Raw genomic sequence first — 14,872 nt, forward strand, 5'->3', positions numbered from 1 at the left:
GGCCTGAAATGTTCTTGGCCTTGAATAACAGTGATTTAAATAGGTGAGGTTTGAATAAACCCGCGAAGGTGGGCTGGTCCGGGATAAACCCCTCGTCCTCCGACATTTCCCCCTCCAGGGGGTCTGCCTCTGATAGGGGCTCGCTATCCTGCATAGACCCCATTTCAAGTTCATCTGCCAACATGAACTGGCCCATTTCTCCCTCGTCCTCCTCCTCCTCCCGGGCTTGAAAGGGGGTCTCCCTCTGCAAGAATACCTGGTGGTGGTCCGATTTGGGAAAGGATCTTAGTGACTGAGACTTGAGGTCAGGAGCCACCAGATTATGACTGGACCTGGTTACTTGCTGGAGTCCGTCTGCGATCCCTTGGTGGATGGCCAACTCCATCCAGGTCCTTACTCTCTCTGGAACCTCCTCAATGTGGGAACCCTCTTGATGAAGGCCAGCAGCTGTTGGGGTGAAGGTGGCTTCTGGCGCCCTTCTGGCCAGTGTTCCGGGAGTCAGAGCATGTTGTCCTTGCGAGGCCAAACTGTGCCTGGGTGAAAGGGGAAGATCTAGAGGTGGGGGGGTTGAGCAGAGGTAGACAGGCTGGAGGATGGTAATGCCGCGCTTGTCAAATTCCTTTTGTAGGCCCTTGTGGCTCCTTAAGGCATCTCTTTGGGAGGCTTTGGAGGTCTCCTTAGCCTGCTTGTGCAAGTGATGGGTTTTGGCTTTTGCCTTCAATGAAGGGCCTTTGGAGGTGTTACCATCTGCCATTCTTATAAATTATATATTGTAGTGATATGCCAGGAAAAACAATATGTGGTGGTTGGCACGCCCAGGTCCAATCTGAGTCAAGACAGTTGCCCTGATACGTACTTAATGTCCCCCCCCCTTTTAAGATGGCTATATGAATTTATAAAGATATATATATATAACCATATATTACAATATTATACTGTACAGAATATATTATTATTAATATCACAATTCTTATTAGTATTATTGTAATTATTAGTATTATTATTGAAAATTAATACTAATATTATTATGATAGCAAAGGATACCACAATGAAGCTGGTATAATTGTTGTGCTATTGTTTTTTTTTAAAAAAAATTATATGGAGCCAATCAGCCAAATTTCGAACGCCTAAGGCCCAGATAGAAAATAAAATGGGGCCTTCAGCAGCCTCTCTGCACAGGCTGACACGAGGCCTGGGTGCTTGCTGCTGTGCTGCTGAGTATGAAGCTGTGGGGAAAGCCAACAAGCCTTATTGAGACAATAATCAACCTTTGGAGCAATCTTGCCAAAAACAAGGTTAAATGGTTCTGAAAGACCAGGCGGGAACCTGTTGTTTCGAATCAATTTCCACTCACAGCACAGAAATAGCTAGCCAAAAAGAAAATGGCGCGATGCCACGAGGTGGCTCTCAAGATGGCATCCGCCAGCAATGCGAGGGACTGTCACGCCTCTCAGCAGTGGTTACTCGCCAGACAAAGCGATGCCGAGGCTCTGAAGACAGAGGCGGCCAGGGAAGGTAGAAATTAGCCCTTCCTTGCTTAGAACGGCGTTCGAGGGTGGGGGGGAAATCAGCGATACGACCCAAAGCGATACGAGCTGCTAAATAAGCAAAAGGAACGCAGTGGCAAAAACACAGAGTAAGGGTAAGGAGGAGACAATTCTGGCTATGGGAGGTAGTGTGAAGCCGCTACTGGCCCTCCCTTCGCCTCCCTTGGGGGCGCAACTGCACTTCCCCTTGGTAGATAGAAAGTCAAATTAAATGATTGTGCAGAGGCTAAGGAGAAGTAATAATTCAAACCTGAGAGAAAACTGAACTGAAACTGATTGAATTGAAAAGTCCTGAGTCGGCCAAGGAGTTAAACAAAGCACTGCCTATCTTGCACGAGGCTGAGCCAAAACTGGGGAACGCTATGGTGGAGTCACGTGGAGGAGGAGGAGCGTTCCTCAATTCAAGCTCAGCCTAACAATGCAGAGACTGAAGCACCTCCCACTACTGGATGCTCTGAGCAGCTCATAGGAGAATATGCATGCAAGCATCTGTATTTTAGACCCATGTCCCTCCTGGTTTGTGAATGCTTCTCAGGAGGTGACAGGCAGGTGGACTCTGGTGGTGATCAATGCTTCCCTACAGGAGGGGACAGTGCCCCAGCATTTTAGTGAGGCTGTGGTTCACCCTCGCTGAACTCCAACTGGTTGGACAATTTCCAACCTGTCTCCAATATCCCCTTCTTGGGGAAGGTTGTTGAGAAGGTGGCTGCATGGCAGCTCCTGAGGTTTCTATATGAAATGGATTATCTCGACCCCAACCAGTCAGAATTCAGGCCTGGGTTCATGACAGAAACGGCATTGGTTGCACTTTGGATTATTTCTGGTGTGAGCAGGATGGGGGCAGTGCATCCATCCTTGCTCTACTTGACCTGTTGGTGGCTTTTGATACCAGACCATGGTATCCCCCTGGAACGGCTTCGGGGGATGGGAATGGGAGCCTTTGTGCTATCCTAGTTCACTTCCTTTCTCAGCGGTCACTCACAGTTAGCGTTGCTAGGAGGAGAGAGATCCAGCCCTCGCCCACTGCTTTGTGGGGTGCTGCAGGACTCACTACACTGTCCACTCCTGTTCAACATTTACATAAAGCCTCTGGGTGAGATCATCTATCATCATGGACTGAGGTATCACCAATATGCTGATGATACTCAGCTATATGCCTCAGCCCGTGGTGAGTTAAGTGATGCCATGTCCTCCTCTCGCAGCGCCTAGAGGCTGTTAGGGGTTAGATGGGGAGCAACAGATTGAAACTAAACCCTGGCAAGACTGAGTGGCTCTGGGTTTGGGGGTCGTTGGCTCATGGAAAATTGCCATTTTTGGTTTTGGATGGCGTGGCATTACCCCAAACAGATCCTGTGCATAATCTGGGGGTTCTCCTGGACTCATGCCTCCTGCTTGAAGAGCAGGTGATGGTCATGGCCAGGAGGGCCTTTATGCAACTCTGGGTTGTACACCAATTATGCCCTTTCCTGGACCAACAATCCCTACTCACAGTCATTCATGTCACTTCCTGCCTTGACTATTGCAATGTGTTCTACATGGGGCTGCCCTTGAAGAGCATCTGGAGGCTTCAGGTGGTGCAAAATGCAGTGGCCTGCATAGTTTTGTGCAAAGCCGAGGGTGCACATGTATCACATCTCCTGCGGGAGTTGCATTGGCTGCTGATTTGCTTCTGGGTGCAATTCAAGGTGCTAGTTGTCACCTTTAAAGCCCTTCATGGCTTGGGACCAGGTTATCTGAGGGAACATCTCTTGCCGTTTTCATCTACCTGACCAATCAGAAGGGAGAGGCAGGGAATGCTGTGGGTCCCATCCCCAAGGGAGATACATCGGGTGGGACCTAGAAGAAGGGCCTTCTCCGTGATGGCTCCTTCTCTCTGCAACATCATTTCCCCAGAGATTAGAATGGCCCCTACTCTAATTCTCTTCCAGAAGGCGCTGAAGACCAGATTCTGCCAGTGGGCCTGGGGAACGCAGAGCAGGATGGAGCCCATTGAACGGCTTGTGTGATCTGCTGTCACTAGGGTGGGAGATGGGGGGTGGTTTTATTATATTAATTTATCTGATTCTTCTTACTAGTTTCACTGTTTTAAATGTGGTTTTATACCTTGTAAGCTGCCTTGAGTCGCCAGGAGAATAGGTGGCAATATCAATCAATCAAACAAACAAACAAACAAACAAACAAACAAACAAACAAACAAATAAATAAATTGCTGTCATCCTAAATCCCTTGGCTATGAAGACAATAATAATAGTGATATTTAGACAAAATTCTGTTCAAATCATCATTGCCATGTATGAACAAATCATCTAAAACTACCTCAGGCTATTCTGAAATATGATTTAATAAGCAACTGGTAGGTATTTGTCTCAAATAATAGGAACTACCCCAAATGAAGGGTTTTTTTCTTTTGTGAAACATTCCACTATTATATAAAAACAAAAACAAAATAAAAGTTCAGCATCTCTTCCATGCTACGTTATTTTAAAAAATGTCTATCTTCTTAACTCACCAAACAATAAAGATTGTTATATAAGTATTTTGATCTGAATTGTGATGGCTCACCTGATAACATTTTAATTCTCTAGCATATGCCCCCCAAAAAAAAAAAAAAAGCTTGGAGAATTTCTGTTCTGGTGAAATAACTAAAAATCTTAAACTAGAAATCTTAACCTAGAATCAAGAGATCTAGTGTATATTGGTAGCAATTGTCCCATTGGCCTACAGACATATTTGCTTTTTTAAATAAAAATTAAGGGATCTCAACTGCAATTCAGCCTAACCATTCTTCAGTAGGACAACATTATAATTTCTGTTCAGAAATTAATAACCACAGTTTTGTGGATTTAACTAAAATAATGCAATACTATAACATTCATGTTTATAATTCCAGCAAATACAAAAGCACCAGTACATAGTATCTCCCTGGCTGCTTTCTATATCAGAATAGGAAAAATGTGGTTGTCTGGTACTTAATATTTGGGGGCCTATCCAAGGGCTGCACTGAAGAGAAATGGATGCAAAGTGAATGAATTTCTAACATTCATTCTGGTAAAAGCAATATTTTATTTTTTTGCCCTTTTCTTAATGTTTATGAGATTGATTTTTCAATGTGTTGAATTTATCAAATTGCATCCATTACAGTGTTTAGAGTACATTCTGCCTTAAACAGAAAACTGCTATAATATTCACCATTATAATATTCACAATCAGTAGACACATTAGAACAGCTCAGTGTATTGAATAAGATTCTGAAAGCATGTCTGACTCAACAGTTCAGATCTCTACCAATGCAAGATTATTGACTACAAGAACTATGCAAAACGGCTGAAGAATTTTTTTCAGATTTCTACAAGTAGTTGCATCATTCATATTTTATACACAAATGTGCACAAAGACAATATTTTAACTGGGATTTATTTATAAAGATCACAGATTCAATTGATTGCTTAATTATGTGCTATTAAATTAGTGTAACTTCTTACCAACCACATTCATTGATAGCCTCCAATTTGGTTCTTCAGTTTTTGAACAATGCACCCTTCCCTGCTATAACTGAAGCAGTGGTGGGATTCATTTTTTTTTACTACCAGTTCTGTGGGTGTGGCTAGGTAGATGTGGCTAGGTGGGTGTGGGCACATGACTGGGTGGGCCTGGATTTTTTTACAGGAACCCCCTCCCCTGTCTTTTAGACCTTCTGGGCCTCAGGCAAGCCTTCTTGGGGGAGGGTGTTTTTGCTCCCAGAAGGCTTCTCTAGGATACAGGAAGGGAAAAAAGAGCCTTAAAAGGATGCGCAGCACCCCCACACGCTCCATTTTGGGGCCTTCTGGGCCTGAGGGAAGTCTTTGGGGCGGTGTTTTTGCTCCCAGAAGGCTTCCCTGGGGCTCAGGAAGGCAAAAAATGGAGCATGGGGGAGTGGGGGGTTATGACCCCGTCCCTCCATTTTTTGCCTAAATGGGCCTCAGGGAAGCCTCCTGGGCAAAGCAGTAAGACAGCAAGGTGATTCCTAGCCCAGCTGATCGTAGGAACAACTGATTGTCGGGAGGGGAAAAAAGAAATACCTCAAGGAGTGACTGGGCAGTGAAAAAAGCAGTCAGCGATGTCGGGCATGTTGCACATGCATGACAAGGACTGAGTGGGAGGGGAGGGGTGACCAGATCAGGGGCATGGCCAGCCAGAAGTTACTACCAGTTCAGTGACCCACTCCAAATCCTTGCTACTGGTTCACTTAAACCGGTGCGAACTGGCTGAATACCACCACTGAATTGAAGCCATCTACATTGCAGCTAGTCAACTTGTTTTTTCTTCCATCTTTCTTTAGATTATAGAACTATCTTTTGAGCTAGATGTTTGCATAATACTGTAAATACTAAGTAGGATAGTTTGAGCCCAATTATCTGTCCCTTAAATAGAAAATCTGGATTTTATTTGCTCCAGAATAAATTTGTACGTTTTCTTAGATAGCCATGGTATTTTCAGGAGTTTTCTCTTTTTACCTTGCACAGCAAAGTGCAACATGTTAATATTCTTTCTATCCTGCTTCTTCAAAGTTCAATTTTCAGATATAGACATATTTTGCATCTCAATATCTTTTTCAATGCACTTATGGCTGCTAACATAAATCATGCTGTATTCTCCATCCATGTGGTTTCATCATTGTCTTCTGCACAGTATGAAATGATGCTTCTACTTTTTAACTAAAATAAGCTTTTGCTTCCAGAATTTTCCTTTGCTCCCCGTGCCCTGGGTAAACCTGCTGGTATTATATATTCTTGGCATATACACATATTGTGCTTCAACTGGTGTCTCCAAGGAATACCCCCAAAAGTGTTTAAATCTTAAGATTTATACCCCACCTTTCCCCTTCCTTTTAGCCAGAAAGAATGCTACCTCACCAAGTGGAATTCTCATATCCTACCTTATCCAGAAAACCTCTTTAGCTATAAATTGTTTTTAAGAATATGAGTGGATCCATGTAAGTTGCATTATAGCAGTGAGCTTGACTAAATCCCTCAATTCCTAGCCATTCAATTCATGAGTTGACTACAAAAACCTCACAAGGAGCAGTGCCCAGAGTGCCATATGGTAATCTCATGCACTCTTTTCACCCAGAAAGTTTGTACCAGCAGAATTTACTAATCTCCACTGCAATGCGATCGTGGTACTTTCAAGGACATCTACTTTGCCACAAATCCTCACCTAGAGCCCTCTGAACTTAATCTCTACAGCTAATATAGACTATTGTATCTCCACTCCAAAGTATATGAAAGACATGGAGCTGAACATTATTGCAGAATAATTATTTTACTTAAATATTTCTGAGAAAATGTAATTTATAGTGAAAAATTAAAGACAAATAATAAGATCATGGAAACAGTTTGAAGTAAAGAAAACAGCAAAAACCAAGAGGGCAGAGGAAGACTGGAGAGAATTGGCTATCATTGATCTGAATAATTGAACAGAGAAGACTTAATCAAAGAAGAGGAAGTAGCAAGAACACTGGGTGAAAAAGATTGTATAATACTGAGTTCTTCATTTTAAGAGAAACTAAAGCTAAGTAAATCATATCTATGTTTTGGGGTTTTTTTTAATGAAATTTGAATAAACTCAAAGCAATGATAGGTAGGATTCTGTTGCATGTAATGGAAATGTAACGGAGTTCCTGAAAAAGAAAATTTTGAAAACACAATTACAAACAATTGTAATGAAGAAGAAAAACTGTCAATGCAGCCATACAAAAGAACTTTGTGACTAATATAGGCTTACAGTTGACAGTTGCTGATTTTCTGCAGTAATTATGGCTTTTCTAGTTCATACAATAAAATTAGTTTATCAAAAGCTGTGCCCTTGAATTTTTTCCTGCAAGCTTTGAGTTCAAGCACTCATCTGAAAAAAGCCAGATAATACTAAAGGCATCCCACATTGAAGGCATGTATGATCTCTGTTAACTGTTCCACACGTTCACCAGTTCAGACAACAAGCCAAAATTTAGTGGAATTTATCATACCTGATGGAAATAATGAAAAAATTGGATGAAAATGTACTTGAGTCCTAAGACAATATTTTTAGTCTCTAATGCTTCCATTTACAAGCCATCAGTTTCTTCAAAATTGAAGAGGCATTTTGAAAAGAGAACAGTTGATCCAAACTGCTTTTAAATTCTGGAATGCAACTTCAGTTCACTGACCATTACCGTCCATATTAAGATATCATATTTACAAGCAGTTATCACACGGATATTTTGGTCTAGAGACCAATATTTTTCAACTTTAGAATTGGAAGATGTGTGCACTTCAACTCCCAGAATTCCCCAGCCATTAACTTGCAAGGTTCTAATCAATGTGCCAAGAGTTCAGGACATCAAAGTAGAGGTGGTATTCAGCAGGTTCTAACCAGTTCTGGAGAACCAGCAGTAGAAATTTTGAGTAGTTTGGAGAACTGGCAATTACCACCTCTGACTGGCCTGCCTCCATCTATTCTCTGCCTCTTGAGTCCCAGCTGATCAGCTGGGTCTTCTTTTGTTGCCCTGCACAGGGGAACAGAGCTGGAAAGCAGGTTAGTGGGATGGGGAAGAAATGGAGATTTTACAGAATCCTTCCCCTGCCATGCCCACCAAACCATGCCCACCAAGCCATGCACACAGAACCAGTAGTAAAAAAATTTGAATCCCACCACTGCATCAAAGTCAAGACTGCACAAAATCAAAGTTTAATATGGGACTGAACAACAGTCTATCTTCCAAAAGTACACTATGCTTTGAGTATATTTTGAGGTCAATGTTCAAAAAGTAAGTGGAGTTTGGTAATTGTAAAGCAGGAAATTTAGTATCTTACTATTATTTAGTATCTTACTAATTTACTGTTTGGCTTCTAAACATGCCTAATGCAAGAAAGATTCGAAGAAACCAATGGCTTCATACGTGGGCTCAAGGGAAATGGCACAATAGGCCATACTGAGCTTCATTTTTGGATAAGGCCACAGAATTAACACCTTTTTTGCTGTCACTGTTCCAAACTATATTTAATTAGGGCTGTCTTTGTTTAATGATTGTCCTGTTTAGCAACCATTTAAAATTTCACTATGTTGAAAAAGTAACTTAATAACTCATAATTTTCATTGTTGCAGTGTCCCATAGTCAGGTGATTAAGATTTGGGTGCTTTGCAACGGATGAACATTTACAACTGTTGCAGCACCATTCAGTCATGTGCTCACAATTAGCATGGTTCACAGATGGTTTCTGACAAGCAGAGTCAATGAAAAAGCCAGCTGTAAAATTATAAATTTCTATTACATAATCTATTGCTTAACATGTGTTGGTCTACAATGGAATTGCCAGTTCCAGTTGCAATTGTTAAGCAAGAACTATCTAAATATAATATGAGCTAAACAGTGGTTAATGTTAAATATGATTTAAGTAAAATAACTTTGTAGTTTATATATGGTTTAGTTTTTAATATTGCAAGCCACTCAGAATTACTCTTTAGTAAGATGGGTGGCAATTAAATTTGATAATATAATAGAAGATAGATAGATAGATAGATAGATAGATAGATAGATAGATAGATAGATAGATAGACAGACAGATCGATCCAGCTTCATTCAAGTGTATTGATGAAACAACACATTAGATTACTCTAAGATAGGATCAATAGTTTATAAATTCACAAAACTTGCATATAGGAAAGAGAAATATGCAATAATTCATTGTGATTTATATTTAACTAATTAAATTATATTTGAATAAGACAGGCCTATTGTTCTAATCTATTCAAGTGTTAAAATTAGGTTAATAAAAGAATCTGTGGAATAAATATGCATTACAAGTAATTCTTGTTTAGCAACTGCCTCCGAGAGAGAGAGAGACCATTCCCAATTACCACAAAGTAACTTTGTCATGATGCCTGTAACTGCAAAATCCTAATCAGTTTTCGCTACAGATAATCTTTAACTATAATTTGTCCAATGACAGTTTAAATTTATGATTGCCTCAGAAAATATTATTCATAACCTGTCTTTGCTGCATCCTGTGGTGATCATGATTTGTGACCTTTACAGGTAGATTCCAGCAAGCAATGTCAGTTGGAGAAGGAAGATTCAATTGGGTCCAGTCATGTGATGATGCATTTTATAACCTCACAAATTTACGATGGACATTTCGATCCCAACTGTGGTCATTAATCAATGACTACCTATAAAGACTTTCTTCTACCTGCTAAGCACCTTGAGATTCACAGCCATAAGCATGTTTGGCAACCAGCCAATCTAGAGTATTCCTTTAAATGTGTATTCTCCATTGTATGCTTATTCGCTCTCTTATAATCATTTCCCCTCCAATAGATTGGAGAGTTCCCTTCCATTAGTTCCCTTCCTGCTAATGATTACAGCATCAGAGTGAGCATTCTTAAGGATGTTGGAATGGAAGAAAAAAATTATCAGATTTTCTTCAACTGTCATAAAGCCATCCGGTCATTTTTCTATGAGATGGGCAGCAAATAATTTCAATTAATCAATCAATAAAATTATGATGTGATACCCATATCATAAAAGCTAAGCTATGATAAATTAACATTTTACTTCATACAATTTACTTTCCAAAATAAGATCTTTTGAAATCTTTTACATAATATTTTATAACAATAAACATGCACAACATTATTAATGTGGGATTTAGTTTGTGGCATTATTTTTATTTTTCCTCCCAATAACAAATATCTACAGGAAAGTCCATTACACAATAGTAAAACCCTTTGGAAGCAGAGGCAGTATTCAGCAGGCTCTGACCAGTTCTGGAGAACCGGTAGTGGAAATTTTGAGTAGTTCGGAGAACCAGCAAATATCACCTCTGACTGGAGATTTTACAGTATCCTTCCCCTGCCACGCCCACCAAGCCACACCCACAGAACCAGTGCTAAAAAAAAATTGAATTCCACTTCTGCTTAGAAGTCAATGCTTTTTTCTTTCTTGTCTTGTACCTATTTTCTTTCCCCTCTCTTTTTTTATCTTAATTTCCCACTTTTATTTTTCTTTATATTTTAATACATTGATAAAAAAATAAAAGTCATGAGAAAGTAGAAGCAAGTCACCCAAGTCGCTGTATCATGAATCACCAAATCACAAGAGGTAACCAGGGTTGTCAGTGGGATTTTCTTGTATTTTTTTTTAAAGGTTAGCTAAATCCTATTGATACTTTCGCAAGCAAGGGAAAAAAATAAGATGACGATCTGCAAGGTGAAACTAAGGGCATAGCACAGAATGCAAACAGGGCAGCACCTTAACATAAATGTAAAGGAAAACTTAATTTGTTGGATGAGATATTGTACATTGTACCATGGTCATCCATCAAGTTCAAGAGACAACAAAAGCTGCTACATAATTAAGCTGTTGGTTAATCAGAAGCAGGAAATTTTAGTCAGCTGCTATGTATTAACAACTTCTAAAAAGGAGACTATAAAAAGGACATTAATATGGATTAAAAATTAACTATGATTGCCAGAAAGCCTGATATGGCAGTTCTGCCCACAGAAACATGTGCTCAGCAATATCTGCCAAAACTAGAAACAAACACATGGTATTCATTCTGCTACCCTTAACAGCATCAACAGATACAGAGACAAATATTCCAAAATGCCAACTTCTCTCAGATGAGGTTCTCAGAAGTAAAGCTGAGTCAGACTCTAATAATATTGTGAATTAAATAGAACATGCTTTCCTTTTTTCCCCTCTTCCTATATTGTTTAATTTTTTTCATCTCATTTCAATAGGACTGTTTCTGCACAGAGGTTTAAACATCATATTGATACATAGCTTTGATTGCCAATGGGTTTCTATCTTGCTAATCATTGTGAATATTGTTTTCTAAAATTGTAGTTTGGAACCTGAAAAATTCATAGTAGTATGGACTTCCAAACAAGTCTTTTACCAATATAATTGAATCTATATTAAGAACATGCAGGCTTTAGATTCTTTTGTCTTTCTTTCTCTTTAACATTGAAATTAACAACCAGAACTAGGCACAAAGATTTAGCTTTAGTATCAAAACTTACAAAAATTCACAAATATATATTCATATTCAGAATTTCTCTTATTTTCTACCAGGTTGTCTTTATTTAGCCAAAAAGTTCAGAATAAAATAAACAGATTTTTGTTGTCACTACAGCTAATGACTATCTGTTATAAGCTACACTGCAAATCACCCAGATATGCTACCCTATCAATGTTCTTATTCTGATCTAAAATTACTCAATGTTTAGAATGAGTTTTGATAGTTTATTCAAGATAAAAACTACAAGGGGTTACTGTGGCTGATAATAAGATTGAAGAGCGTGGACAATACCTCTGTGATCAATATAGTAGAAAATCATAATAATGTATTTCATATCATATGGTATGGTACTCATATAGCATTTATTTTTGTTGCTATGAAATTAAAATGCAATTCTTTTAGCAGAATGAAATACTTCTTTAAAATATGTATATATGTGGGAATTATAGTTTTCTACATATAAAAAACACAAAAAGAAAAATTTCTCCAGAACAGAAGCATATTTTAAAAATCTGCAAAACATCTCAGAATTTAAGCAATAAATTAAAACATGGCAACTTACAATTATGTAGATTGCCTGCAGTTTTTTAAATTATGTCAACTGAAAGCCATTTCAAAGGCTGAGTGGCTTATCTTCAGATTGCACAAAGCACCCTATTTGCACAACTGTAATGAATGTGTGCAAATGGCATCTTCATTGCCACTAGTTATTTTATTTTATGATTATCCTTGGACACTGTTATCAATTATTTTTATACAATTTTTAAAATAGACACCTTCCATTTTCCTTCCAAAAGCTCATTGGTGTTTTTAGATTGCTTTTTATGCAATATTTTGTAAATATGACCCCTTACTTATTACAGAAAATACGACTTCAGCAACAGAGTGGTCAATGTTTGGAATATTCTACCTGACTCTGTGGTTTCTTCCCCAAACCCCAAAAACTTTAACCTTAGACTGTCTACTATTGACCTCACCCCTTTCCTAACAGGGCTGTAGGGGGCGTGCATAAGCGCACCAATCGTGGCTACTGTCCCTGTCCTATTGTTTCTTTTTATTTTTTCCTATAGTATCTGTCTCATGTATTCAAAACTATGTTTATTCTTATACCTGTATCTTGTAGGTGTTTGACAAATCAAATCAAATCAAATCAAATCAAATAAATAAATAAATAAATAATATCATGTTCCCTTATTTGGCTGCATTTGGTCTTGAATGTCTTGTCAATGACTTCAAGCTATAAGTCCAATGCTTTATGATACATGATGTCTCTTTCCCATATTTACATAACATAATAGTACTGGGCCTGACATATTTATATTCAGTAATACTGGCCTTGAAATATATTCTTTCAGAGTTTTCACTGACATATATTCATCAGTAACCTTAAATAAAGCACACAAAGATTTTTTTCCCATGGTAGCGTTTTAACACATATAATTCCCCAATAGTAAATGGGATATGAAGTGGTAGAATTTATGTAGTGCTCTTAGCTTTTTTATTTTCAACAAAACATTTGAGTAATATTTTTATGTGCCAAGATTTCTACAAACAAATCCAGATGACGATATGGAATAGCATGAATAGCTATATTCTTTCTCTGTGTAATCTGAAATGAACTACTGCTTCATTCTGCAATCATCTGGTGATGAATGTTTCCACATTAAAAATCTCATTCATACTACATGCCCATAGTAAATAATAACTTGTAGTGCAATAGGCATGTCTTGCCTGGTCGCCATCATCTTTAAATATTTACCATTAAAACCTATCCAAACACTCCATTGCCTCAGAAAAGCTACATTATATGTAGCTAAAGAGTACATCTAAAAATAATATGCTTAAGACTTAACTGATTAAACTGTAAACTAAGATGTTGTACATATTTTAAAAAATCCACTTATTCTTGTACTGAAATCAGTTATACAGGAATAAGTGTGAATGATTTAACTTCCAGTTATCCTTGCTTCATTTGTGTTCCACTCATTTCATTTCTTTCTGTAGCCTCAACCTATTTTTAGTTGTAACTAATAGCTTTTACAGTGTAGGATTTTACCAAGATGTAATAGAAAAAGGAAAAAAAATATCCCAACCTTTCTTTCAAGGTTGCAAATCTTGCATGTTTACAAATGCAGTGCTGCTTTATAATTGGTCCACTTCAAACAAGATAACATGGTATACTTTATACGTTCTTAGGAATAAAAAGCAACTGCTAGCTTGTGACATCTTTATACAATCTGAAGAGAAAGCAAAGTATATCTTGCCTTGTGACATCTTACACAATGTTTTAGACATTTATTACAGAGGAGCTCAATTCTCTAGAAGAGGCCATATAATTGTGAATTTTGTTTTGCCTGTTCTCCTAAACATCTATCAGAATTTAAACACTGAAAAACTGACCTTAGAATTTGCCCTAGAGACAAGAATCATCAGGATGACAGAAACTGTTATGTCCTCGGGACTGACACAAGTTCCCTATCAGGTCCGTTCATCCTGCGGGGGCGTTTGCAGCCCCCATTGGCTGGCTCCCTTCGACAGCCGGCTATAAAAGCCGGCTGCTAGGTCGAGCCAGCCGCTGTTCGCTGGAAGGTCCGCTTGTTAGCATGCAGACGCGACAGCCCCCTTTATTCCCTGAATAAAGCGTGTTATTGATATGCTCTGGTGTGGCCTCCCCTTCTTCTCGAACTATAACAGAAACCATATTTGTTTCAAATATAAGTTCAGATACAAGGATCACATATCTTCTTTTGTTAGCATCTAGTGATAAAAAATAGCATAAATTAGAAGATGTATATCTTGGAGATACTATCTGTGTGCTTGAAAAGGTACATACAAGCAGACCCATTTGTATATGAACTCAGTACAAACTGAAAGGTTTTGTCAGCTATGATGAATCTAAATTGTCTGTTATTTTACATCTGGCTTCTTTGCTATAGAAATTGATGGAATATAACAATATATTTGTAAATATATATTTCCAATTACACAGTGCAAGAACTGAAATTACACATAGTCAAGAACCAAAGCAAAGTCTGGAATGTCTGCACTTTTAACTTTAGCTCTTTCTCTGAAGAGCAAAACGAAATGGCTTTCCAAAAAAAGCCATTTTTAACTGAGATTAAACTCCAAATTAATTTGTTGAAGGAAAAATTACATTCACATAGTATTATAATTATGACATTTACTAAGTCATATTCATTCAACAGAGAATACTCTTATGCAGAACTAGAAAGAAATCACAAAATGAAAAGACCTGTAAATAGCGATAGAATAACTTGGCAAAAA

The 14,872-nt window shown here is 38.4% G+C and overlaps 1 protein-coding gene and 1 pseudogene across 13 annotated transcripts in view; one reads left to right on the top strand and one right to left on the bottom strand.

Moving 5' to 3' along the window:
- THRB (thyroid hormone receptor beta) overlaps nt 1-14,872 on the bottom strand; it is a 198,248-nt gene that overhangs the window by 118,049 nt on the left and 65,327 nt on the right. For 3 of the 13 annotated variants that reach the window (XM_087915598.1, XM_087915599.1, XM_087915597.1), the window contains 2 exons: nt 14,278-14,344; nt 13,988-14,024 (listed from right to left, as the gene is read on the bottom strand). The exons of the other annotated variants lie outside the window; for them this stretch is intronic. The gene's annotated coding sequence lies outside the window, so the exon portion shown is untranslated. The remainder of the gene's footprint in view (nt 1-13,987; nt 14,025-14,277; nt 14,345-14,872) is intronic. 13 annotated transcript variants of the gene reach the window in all.
- Nucleotides 1,391-10,041, top strand: LOC148123990 (uncharacterized; annotated as a pseudogene).

This window comes from Pseudonaja textilis, chromosome Z, assembly GCF_049901715.1.
Source record: "Pseudonaja textilis isolate UNSWEBS1 chromosome Z, rPseTex1.2, whole genome shotgun sequence".
Lineage (NCBI taxonomy): Eukaryota > Metazoa > Chordata > Lepidosauria > Squamata > Elapidae > Pseudonaja > Pseudonaja textilis.